This window comes from Dipteris shenzhenensis, chromosome 27 (assembly GCF_047967505.1).
Source record: "Dipteris shenzhenensis isolate YYH24624 ecotype China chromosome 27, Dip_SZ_1.0, whole genome shotgun sequence".
Taxonomy (NCBI): Eukaryota; Viridiplantae; Streptophyta; class Polypodiopsida; order Gleicheniales; family Dipteridaceae; genus Dipteris; species Dipteris shenzhenensis.
In genome coordinates this window covers 31,337,240-31,348,046 of record NC_141622.1, presented here as the reverse complement: position 1 = coordinate 31,348,046, position 10,807 = coordinate 31,337,240, and positions in this window count along the sequence as shown.

Here is a 10,807-nt window from a genome sequence, read left to right as displayed (position 1 = left end):
CAACCCAACAGCATAACTCAAATCTGGCCTGGTAATAGTCATGTAAATCAAACTTCCTACTATGCGTCTGTACATAGTAGGGTCTTCCAGAAGCTCACCTGCATCTGCGCTCAGCTTCACATTCTGCTCCAAAGGAACTGAAATAGGCTTACAGCCTGTCATCCCATATTTGGACAGCATGTCCAATCCATACTGCCTCCATACTGCCTCTGCAAGAGCTGTATCCCACTTGGTGATCTAATCACCTCAATGCCCAAGAAATAACGCAGCTCTCCCAAGTCCTTCATCTCAAACTTCTGTCTCAATAGCATTTTCACATGAAGGATATCTTCATCACTATCACCTGTGATGATCAAATCATCAACATAAATGACCAGCAGCATAATCCCTTTCTCTGTTTTTCTCACATAGAGTGAGAAATCTGCCTTGGAAATCTGAAAGCCAATAGTGACAAGATACTGTCCTATCTTGTCAGACCATGCTCTAGGTGCTTGCTTCAAGCCATACAAGGCTTTCTTCAACCTGCAAACAAACTCAGGATGAATAGCATGAACATAACCTGCTGGCTGCTCCATAAAGACCTCTTCTTGCAAATCACCATGCAAGAAGGCATTCTTTACATCCATCTGATGTAAAGACCATCCCTTTGATGCAGCCATAGCAATGGCTGCTCTTACGGTTGCCATCCTTGCAACCGGGCTGAAAGTTTCTTCATAATCAATGCCATATGTCTGTGCATACCCCTTGACAACTAATCTTGCCTTGTATCTATTCACAGAACCATCTGCATTGTGCTTGATCTTATAAACCCACTTACAGCCAATTGCATTCTTGCCTTTAGGCAAAGGCACCAATTCCCATGTAGCATTAGCATCCAAGGCATCCATTTCTTCATCCATGGCTTTCTCCCATTTTTCATTTCCCATGGCTTGCTCAAAAGAAGTGGGTTTTGGTTCCTGTATCACTTTGACCATATAGGCATAGTGAATGGTTGTAAATCCATCATATTTCAGCCTATCCACTGGATACCTAACCCTAGTAGACCTGCGCAAAATAGGCTCACTTCCAGGTGCTCTCAAAACATCCCTGGTCTTCCTTACTCCAGGTGTAACAACAGAGGGAATACCCAACTCATCATCAATGCTCTGTTCTGAGCCACTGGATTCACCATCCACACAAGAGTGACCTGCATTCACATCAAACATGGGCTGATCTACCTTCTCTTTTCCTTTTCGTGATACCTGCGTACCACTCTCTACATTGCTTTGAGGAGATTTTCCTGATCTCAATCTGCCTGTCCATAGCAAAGTATGTGAACCACTGCTAGAGGACACTCCAGGTCCACTGATATTTTGTGATTGCTGCTGCGAATTCTGTGCAGCATTACCATTTTGTGCATCTACATCAATCATCACATTTACTGGTTTATACCAGCTGCTCATCTCATCAAAAACAACATCTCTGCTCACTGTGAACTTTCGTGTAGAAGGGTTATAGCATCTATACCCTTTCTGCTGCAGAGAATAACCAATAAAGACGCACTTCTCAGCTTTTGGATCCAACTTGGACCTCAACTCATCTGGCACATGGACATAGGCAATGCAACCAAAAATTTTCAAATGAGAAATATCTGGTTTCCTACCAGTATACATCTCCTCTGGCGTCATGCCATGTATTGCTACAGTGGGAGTCTTGTTCATTATATAAACTGCTGTAGCAACTACTTCAGCCCAATAAAAATCTGGTAGATCTTTTTCATTTAGCATAGCCCGAGATACCTCTCCAATATGCCTATTTTTCCTTTCTGCAATTCCATTTTGCTGTGGGGTATGACTGCATGAATATTGCTGCTTTATACCATGCTCCTGCAAGAACCTTGCAAACTCATTTGAGAGGTACTCTCCCCCTCCATCTGACCTTAGGTATTTTATTTGCAGGCCTGTTTCTTTTTCAACCATAGCTTTGAAAGCTTTGAAGTGCCCAAACACTTCACTTTTCTTTTTCATAAAATACACCCACAGTTTTCTGCTGAAGTCATCAATAAATGTGACAAAATAGTGACAGCCTCCACTAGATACAGCTTTTGTAGTCCACACATCAGAGTAGATTAATTCCAATGGCTTTTTACTCTCTTGAACATGCGTAGGAAAAGGTTTCCTTGCCTGTTTCCCAAATTGATAGGCTTCACAAACCTTGTGCATTTCTGCAACCTTGAATTTAGGCAATCCTGCAACAATATTTTGGGCTTGCATTGATTTAAGTCGCTGTATATTAACATGACCAATGCGTTTGTGCCAGATATCAATATCTGCAACTACACCGGTCCCATGTGCAAAATTTTTCCACTTAACCAGACATTCTTGCCATATTGTATGTCGTGTTCTTTTTTCTTGTCTATCTAAAATTATTTTTGGTTCATATGGTAAAGATGTAGGTTCAATGAGTTCAACTAGGACTTCATTTCCAATGAGATTATCATCATCTCCTAACTTTCTTTTTAGCCTACTAACATGAAAAACTGGATGTACTCTCCATCCCTCGGGTAAGATTAATTCGTAAGCAAGTTCTCCAATTCTCTTAAGTATTGTGAATGGTCCACAATACCTAGGAGATAACTTCGGACATTTACCTCTCTTTAGAGATTCTGAAGATTCAGGTACCTTGAGGTAGATGTTCTCATTTACTTCAAACTCCAACCTTCCATAGTAAGGGTTACATAACTTCATGCTCTATCCTAAGCTCTTCTTATGCTTAGCTAATTTAAGCATTTGATTCGTATCTTCAAGAAATTCTTTGGCCGCTTGAACCTTTTCTTTTTCGAGTCCCACTACCATTGGGGCTCTTGGTTGAAATCCATACATCATCATGAATGGTCTAAAACTTCGAGCTGAATGTTTAGCATTGTTATATGCACATTCTAATGTGGGCAAATATTGTTCCCAATTAGTTTGCCGTTTACTTCCATATGCTCGAAGCATATCCTCAACGATTTGATTGACCCTTTCTGTTTGACCATCACTCTGTGGATGATCTACAATGCTCATATTCGATGAAGTTTCTAACCTCATAAACACAGCTCTCCAAAAATGGCTGTTAAATTTGCTATCCCAATCACTAACGATACTGACCGGTAGCCCATACAATTTATAAATATGCTCCACAAACCACCTAGCTAATTCTGGAGTTTTAGCCTCTTCACTTGTGACAAGAATAAAACGAGCCATCTACATCAACCAATCAACAATTACCCACACAAAGTTGTGCCCCCTCTATGTCCTGGGTAATCCCACAATAAAGTCCATGGAGATGCTTTTCCATTTGCCAAATGGAATCTCCAATGGGTGTAGGAGACCTCCTACCTTAAAGCATTCAACCTTATTGACCTGGCAATTTTAGCACTTCAATACATAGTCTTGGAGGTCCTTATCTATTCCAGGCCAAAAGAATTATCTTTTTAGAAGCGCATATGTCTTCTGAATTCCCAGGTATCTAGCACTCATACTATCATGACACTCAAAAAGAATTTGATCCTCTTCATTATATAAACTGTTGTAGCAAATGCTTCAGCCCAATAAAAATCTGGTAGATCTTTTTCATTTAGCATAGCCCGAGATACTTCTCCAATATGCCTGTTTTTCCTTTCTGCAATTCCATTTTGCTGTGGGGTATGACTGCATGAATATTGCTACTTTATACCATGCTCCTACAAGAACCTTGCAAACTCATTTGAGAGGTACTCTCCCCCTCCATCTGACCTTAGGCATTTTATTTGCAGGCCTGTTTCTTTTTCAACCATAGCTTTGAAAGCTTTGAAGTGCCCAAACACTTCACTTTTCTTTTTCATAAAATACACCCAAATTTTTCTGCTGAAGTCATCAATAAATGTGACAAAATAGTGACAGCCTCCAATAGATGCAGCTTTAGTAGTCCACACATCAGAGTGGATTAATTCCAATGGCTTTTTACTCTCTTGAACATGCCTAGGAAATGGTTTCCTTGCCTGTTTCCCAAATTGACAGGCTTCACAAACCTTGTGCATTTCTGCAACCTTGAATTTAGGCAATCTTGCGATAATATTTTGGGCTTGCATTGATTTAAGTCGCTGTATATTAACATGACCAATGCGTTTGTGCCAGATATCAATATCTGCAACTACACCGGTCCCATGTGCAAACATTGCTGCACTCAATTCAGGCATGTCCGCATCCAATGTAAACATCCTGCCCTTCTTCTTTCCTTTTGCTATCAAGCGACCGTTATTTTTCATATCCTCAACAAAGCATCCATCAGGATTAAATCTAACCTGCAAGCCCTGCTCAACCATTTGACCAACAGAAACCAGGTTCTTGGTGATGTTCGGGACATGAAATACATCGGACAGGTATTTCTTTTTCCCATCCTGCATAGACAAAGGAATTTTACCAATCTGCACAATAGGATGTGCAGTATCATCACCACTCTCCACAAATCCTGGCTTTTCCATTTTCCTTGCATCTTGCATCCTTTCTGCATGACCTGTCATGTGGTTTGATGCACCTGAGTCAACATACCACACATCATTTCGTTCTTCTGCACTTGTCACAGAATTGGTCATATGCTGCACCATAAATAGATGCTCATTTCTGTCATCACCCTGCCTACTAGAAGATGCATAATTGCCTTGCTGCAATTTTCCATTCATAATGTCATTCTGCTTTTTATAGCAGTCCTTAGCCATATGACCCATTTTGCCACAATAGTAGCATTCAACATTGCTGTTTGCATTTTGGCCTCTCTGCCATCCACCACGGCCTCTTTGGCTCCCCCTGCCTCTAGAGTTACCACGTCCTCCTGCATAGGACTGGTTTTCTTGCGTTTGCTGCATATTCTGATTTCTACCACGTCCTGCAGATCGGCCTCCTCTACCTCTGCCTCTACCTCTGCCAGCATTTGAGTAGAAGACAGTTTCTTTTGAAGTTCCTGCTGAAGAAGATGCACCCCCATTTCTCTGCTCTTCAGAAATTAGAAGAGCAAACAACTCTTCAAAATCAGGAAATTTTTCACGGACGGCAATGGATGTCCGGAACTGCACATAATCCTTTCCTAGACCATTCAAGGTCACAGAAACTAGATCATGATCTTCCACTAGCGACCCAATGGAAGCAAGTGCATCTGCAATTTTCTTCACCTTCATGTGGTAGTCGTTTATGCTCAAATTTTCTCTCTGCACATTGTGCAACTCCTGTGTGAGCTGCTGCATTTTCCTGGCTTGTGTATTTGTGCTGTACATTTTTGCCAAAGTATCCCATGCCTCCTTTGGCGTACTTGCATCCTGAATATGCACAATCATTGAATCTGAAATACTGATAGACAGCCAGTACATAACTTTTCTGGCTCTCTCATGCCATCATTTAAATGCCTGCATTTCCTGTTGATTGGGAACATTAGGAAGAACTGGTTCTTCTTCATTTCCTGTAATGAACTCCCAGTAGCCTTTTCCCATCAAGAAATTTGTCATTCTAAACTTCCATGCCTGGAAGTTGTTCTTGTCAAGCTTTTCAGTGACAATCTGTGAAAGAGAATTAGATGCCATTACAGAACACTGCAAAATATTCTGTCACTGCAAAAACACAGCTTTTGCCTCACACGGGCAGATCTACAAAACTGACGAAAGTGGTATTTCACCACACAGTCACTTCCTAGTGATGATTTTGCATCAACAGGCAACAAGCATGAATCTGCAACTCCCAATATCTCTGCACACAGGCATACGATGCAATTTCTGCGGCAACTTTTCACCGACTAGCCGAGCATTGGTCGCACAACAAAAACAGGGCCTTTTTCTAAGTACCTGCGGAGAACTTCCGCCTCCGGGCCCCGAAATGACCTTGAATCAGCATATAATGCCCTCTCGCCACACCGTGAAGGGCGTCTCAATCTGAGACAGTGCACTCTTGCACTTTCGGCTGTGCTACCTGCAGAGATTTGCTCCCAAACTCGAAAAAGGAAAGCAACACTTGTCCTCTTACCAGGACACTGCGAACTTGGTTTGCTTTCTTGAGCTCCTTACCACGAACAAGGCTCTGATACCATGTGAAGATAGTGGGAGAGAGGGAAGGAGTCTCACTTGTGGCTTTCTCACATGCACAATGGGGAAATACACACAAAGGTGGAGGCTGAAAACAGTTTTCCTCTTCTTAGTTGTGAAAGCCAAAAGAACTCTAGTACAAAGAAAATAGAAGAACCCTATATGTGGGTCTCAAACCAAACTAAACTAACTAAGGTGGCATACTAACTGAGCCACAAACTAGAGTAGATAAGGATAGCTGTCGTCCAGCTATTATTCATGGGCGGTGTAACAACCGCATCTCCAGCTAACAAGTCGGTGACATAAATGCACAACAGTCACCCTGGCATATCGCGAGTGGAGCTCGATATCTCAACAAGTATAGGGGTCGATATATACCGACCCCTACACCGACTACTAACAACCCTTACACTGATGCTTTTACCGACACTTTCACCAACTTCTAGGTTTGGTCATTTGAAAGATAAAAAATATAAGAGTATGTACACCAAAATTGAGATCAAAACACTCATATATTGATAGTGAGCTTAACATACAAATGAATATACAAAATGTCACTATAAAAATGTGAGGGCTAAATTATACATAAGAAGTCTCGTCGATGTCAAAACTATGAATCAGTACAATTACATCGACGGCTTCATCTTGAGCGTGGCCAAATATGCCTATCTCAAGGTTTACATACAAATGATCACCTACATCATCATCGCCTATTGTATGTCTACCTAAGACGATCCTCTAGTTCACCGAACTCTATTTCTCCCTCTTCTTCTCCATGTCAGACTCCTTTGTACAAAGACTCATTGAGAGCAACATTTCTTGTAAACATATGATAATGTAAAAATGCAAGCATAGCTATTACTATTTTTGGAGCACAAAATAGTCTTCCATGTCTCTTGTCTATTTTAACCTTTAAATTTTTGAAACTTCAAGAGTGTTATAGTTTTCTACATTAAATTTTAAGTGCATTCTCTTGGCTTAAATTATATTAATATTTCTTTATTTGAAAGTGATTTTTCATGGATTTAAATCAATAACTCATGATTTTTTAAAACATGGTCGTGATCTCGACCTTCCTCCATTACAGTGTCATTATTGTCACCTTCTTCGTGGCCCATATCGTCATCTGCATCTCTTCCCTATATTCATCAGCATCATTATTTGGATCTTTTGCTAGCATCTCCGTATCCACATTCCTATCTTCAAAATAATGTTTGCTTCGAGGAGCAACTTGGACCACATACCACCGTCTTGGATCCAAACGAGTTGGATGAAAGACCACCTACATTGAAGATACAAATTAGGTGCTAGTAATCATATTCATTTATGTTTAAGTATGAAAATATATACATATGAGCATCTACCCACATTTGTTTGAAAATGAAGATATTAGCTTTGAATCAATTCATTAGTGTTCAATACTCTGGAAGAACAAAAGTATCACTTTCATCGGTCCAGTGTCTGGTGGAGTCAATGGCAAAGAAACCACTTTTGTCTCTCCTAACTGTAGCATTGGGACCATTGTAGAGAGTTCTAAACCATTTGACATCAAGAATGAAAATACTAAATCATCTAAAATCAACTTCATAAATGTCACGTATGGTCCCAATCTAACTGCGAGGAGAGAAGATTGGAATCAAAAGCACTTGCTCAACTATCTTGTATAAAGCTAGCCATGACTCCACAATCATATGTGACTCTCCTTAAATTGATGCATTCCATACAAAAATACCGTCCATGTGACCACAATGCACTATACTTTTTGTACTACAAAAGAACCTGATTAAAATAATGAGGATGCATTTTGTAGCAATTGTGATCATAAATACCCAAATTACATAGAAAGGTCAAAAACTTACATGTAGCATACATTCGACTGCAAGCTCCCACTCTCGATCGGTTATGTCCTCTCCATCATCTTCGGCTTCACAAAGAGCCTCTTGTAGCGAATCAAGGGACATGTGTCTGGGAGAAGAGCAAGGTCCAAAGGATATGGCACCCTACACATGTGCATGACTCTAAATCTCACCCTCTCATTTGTTCTTTTTGCTTTGGCCTCTTCATATCTCTCCACCCATCTTTGCATTTCGAGACTATTCAGGACACAAAACTTATTGAAATTTTCTCTTTGTTCTTCACTCATCTCTCTTTCAACCCCCTTTACCTTGGGGAACCTTTGTAATAACATGATCATCGTTCTTAATGTTCCAAGCATGTGGCATATCGGGATCCATGGATGCAAGAAACTCTGTGATGTATACTAATGACTCTTGCACAAGCCATCCCTTCGCCATGCTTGCTTCGAGTCTATCTATTTGCCTTACAAATCCCTTCAAGGTTTTCATAAACCCTTCAAGGAAAAACATCCGATGACTATGAACAACTCTTGCAATGGCAACCTCATCAACTATGTGTACAAGCAAGTGCACCTGAGTCATCATAATGCTTGAGGGAAAGTGCTTCTCAAGCAAGCACACAGCTTCAATGGAGTCCACCTTATCCCTCTCGATGCTCAATACAGAGATCGCTTTTGTGAGATCCAGCTACTTCACATGCACTTGTAAGATTCAATATTTTATACCCATCATTTTTGTATGAAATATAATGAAGGTGATATGATAGTAATCATACCTGACAATGCCACCGATCTTGTAGATAGCCATTCTAACATCTTCTGATAAGCATCCTCTCACTGTAATTGGGAGGATAAACTACCCAAGCAACAAAGGAGTTATAACAATGTGTCACAATCACATAAGTTACACAAAAGCATCACAATCTTAGTTCTACTCTTCTTTCAAGCTAATGTGTAGAATACTTGTAAGACCTTGTGCCAATCATGGGACTTGAGGCCACTAAGCTTATTGTCCTTTGTAAATGCCCCCCTCAGGCAACGCATGTGTCCCTTGGGTGTTCGAAAAGATGCAATATCCACCTTGACCCTTGCCTCCTTAACCTTGGAAAGGATCCATGGTGCCTTTGGGAGAACAATCCTAGGAGGACGCTTTTGGGTTCCTAAAGCACCCTTCTGAGTTGTACAACCATGCTCTTGAGTTCTATGCACATGCTCTTTGGGCCACAAGTGAGGCATCCTACCCATCTCATGCAAGTCTTCTTGCACTCGCCTTGTGTCTTTGTCACACCAAACAAGTGTGCCCAAATAGAAGCCCCCACATTCTCGAAGGTATGCATGGGATCCAAGAGGTGATTGATTTGTAACTCGCCCCAATATGGAAGCTCATAAAAGATAGACAGCCGGTCCATACTAAGAGGAGGCTCCTCACTATTAGCTCTCCAATCCCAAATCCAATCACTTGCCTTCCTCCACTTCATAGAGGTAGAAAGAAACGTGCCCAACAATTAGCAAATTTTTGTACACTTTGCTCGATAGGTGTACATTGATGTATTACACTGGGTCGATTGGACAGATAAACACCATCTGTCAAGAATAGGAAAGAGCCGACCAACTCAATGAAGAGGGTAAGATCCAAGAATAGAGAGCTAGTGTCATAGAGGCCTCATGTGCTAACTCCACAAGCACACAATGATTTGATTGACCTAGCACAATCTACCTACCTCTTCATCGAAAAGGTATCACCACAGAAGAACTATAGGCTCAAATTGCAGCCCAGGACAAGGATATTGAGACCCTATGAGGAGACATTCAGAGACTACAAGCTTAACTCACTAAATACAAAGCAGTGTTTGGAGATATAGACACATGCGAGGCATTTGACTTGTTCAATGTTGCACAATTGAATGATTTAGATAGTCAAGATGCACCACCTAGCACTCAAGGAACTGTAGATAGCCACGATGCAATGCCAAGCATGCAAGCATCTTGAGAAGTATGTTCGATGCCAAGCATGCATGCACCTTGAAAAGCTTGTTCTTTGGAAAATATTGCATTGAGATCTTCAAGCAGTGTATTTACTTTTTGGTTGCAATGTAGATATCATGTTGAAGATAGAGTCTTTCAAACAAATCTAATGTAACATTTACTCTTTTATTGCAAACAAATATTGAAACATGGCAATCTTTGTATCCATGATGAGCAACTTGTTGAAATTTGAATTTTATACTCTTTGTGGGAACATAAAAATTCAATATTATATTTAGATTATAAATTCATACCTTGCGGGAAAATAACAATGCAGCATTATATCTAAGTTGTCTATCAAAATGTTTTTGCTCGTCCTGTTTAATCCAAGTGTTTTTCGTTTAAACTATTAATCAAAAACATTCATGATGGGTTTGATCATCTTGAAATACACAGACTAATTTCCAAGCAGGTAATGCATCGATTCATGAATTGCCTTATGTGGCACAAAAGTTTAATCAAAACACATTCATGATGAGTTTGATCATCTTGAAATAAGTGTGTCATGCGACAATTCATGAATTGCCTTATGTGGCACATTTTTGATAGCAGTTCTCTAAGACTGAGACTTTATTCCTTCCAAACCCAATTTACACCAACCCTCGTCTTTGTATCCATCAGTATTTCAATCTAATGAGTCAATATCCATCAATATTTCTATCTAATGAGTGAGAAGTCTTGTTGTGTATCAAGTATCCATGGTGGGCATCTATACACCCTAATGATAGGCATGCACATGGGAATTTTTGTTGACTTGTCTTTGATTACCAGACAACAAAGAGTATTCCACCTGCACACTTGTCAGCAGCAACAAAGTTTACGAAATGTGCATGACTAATTAATACACTTAAAGTTCCATC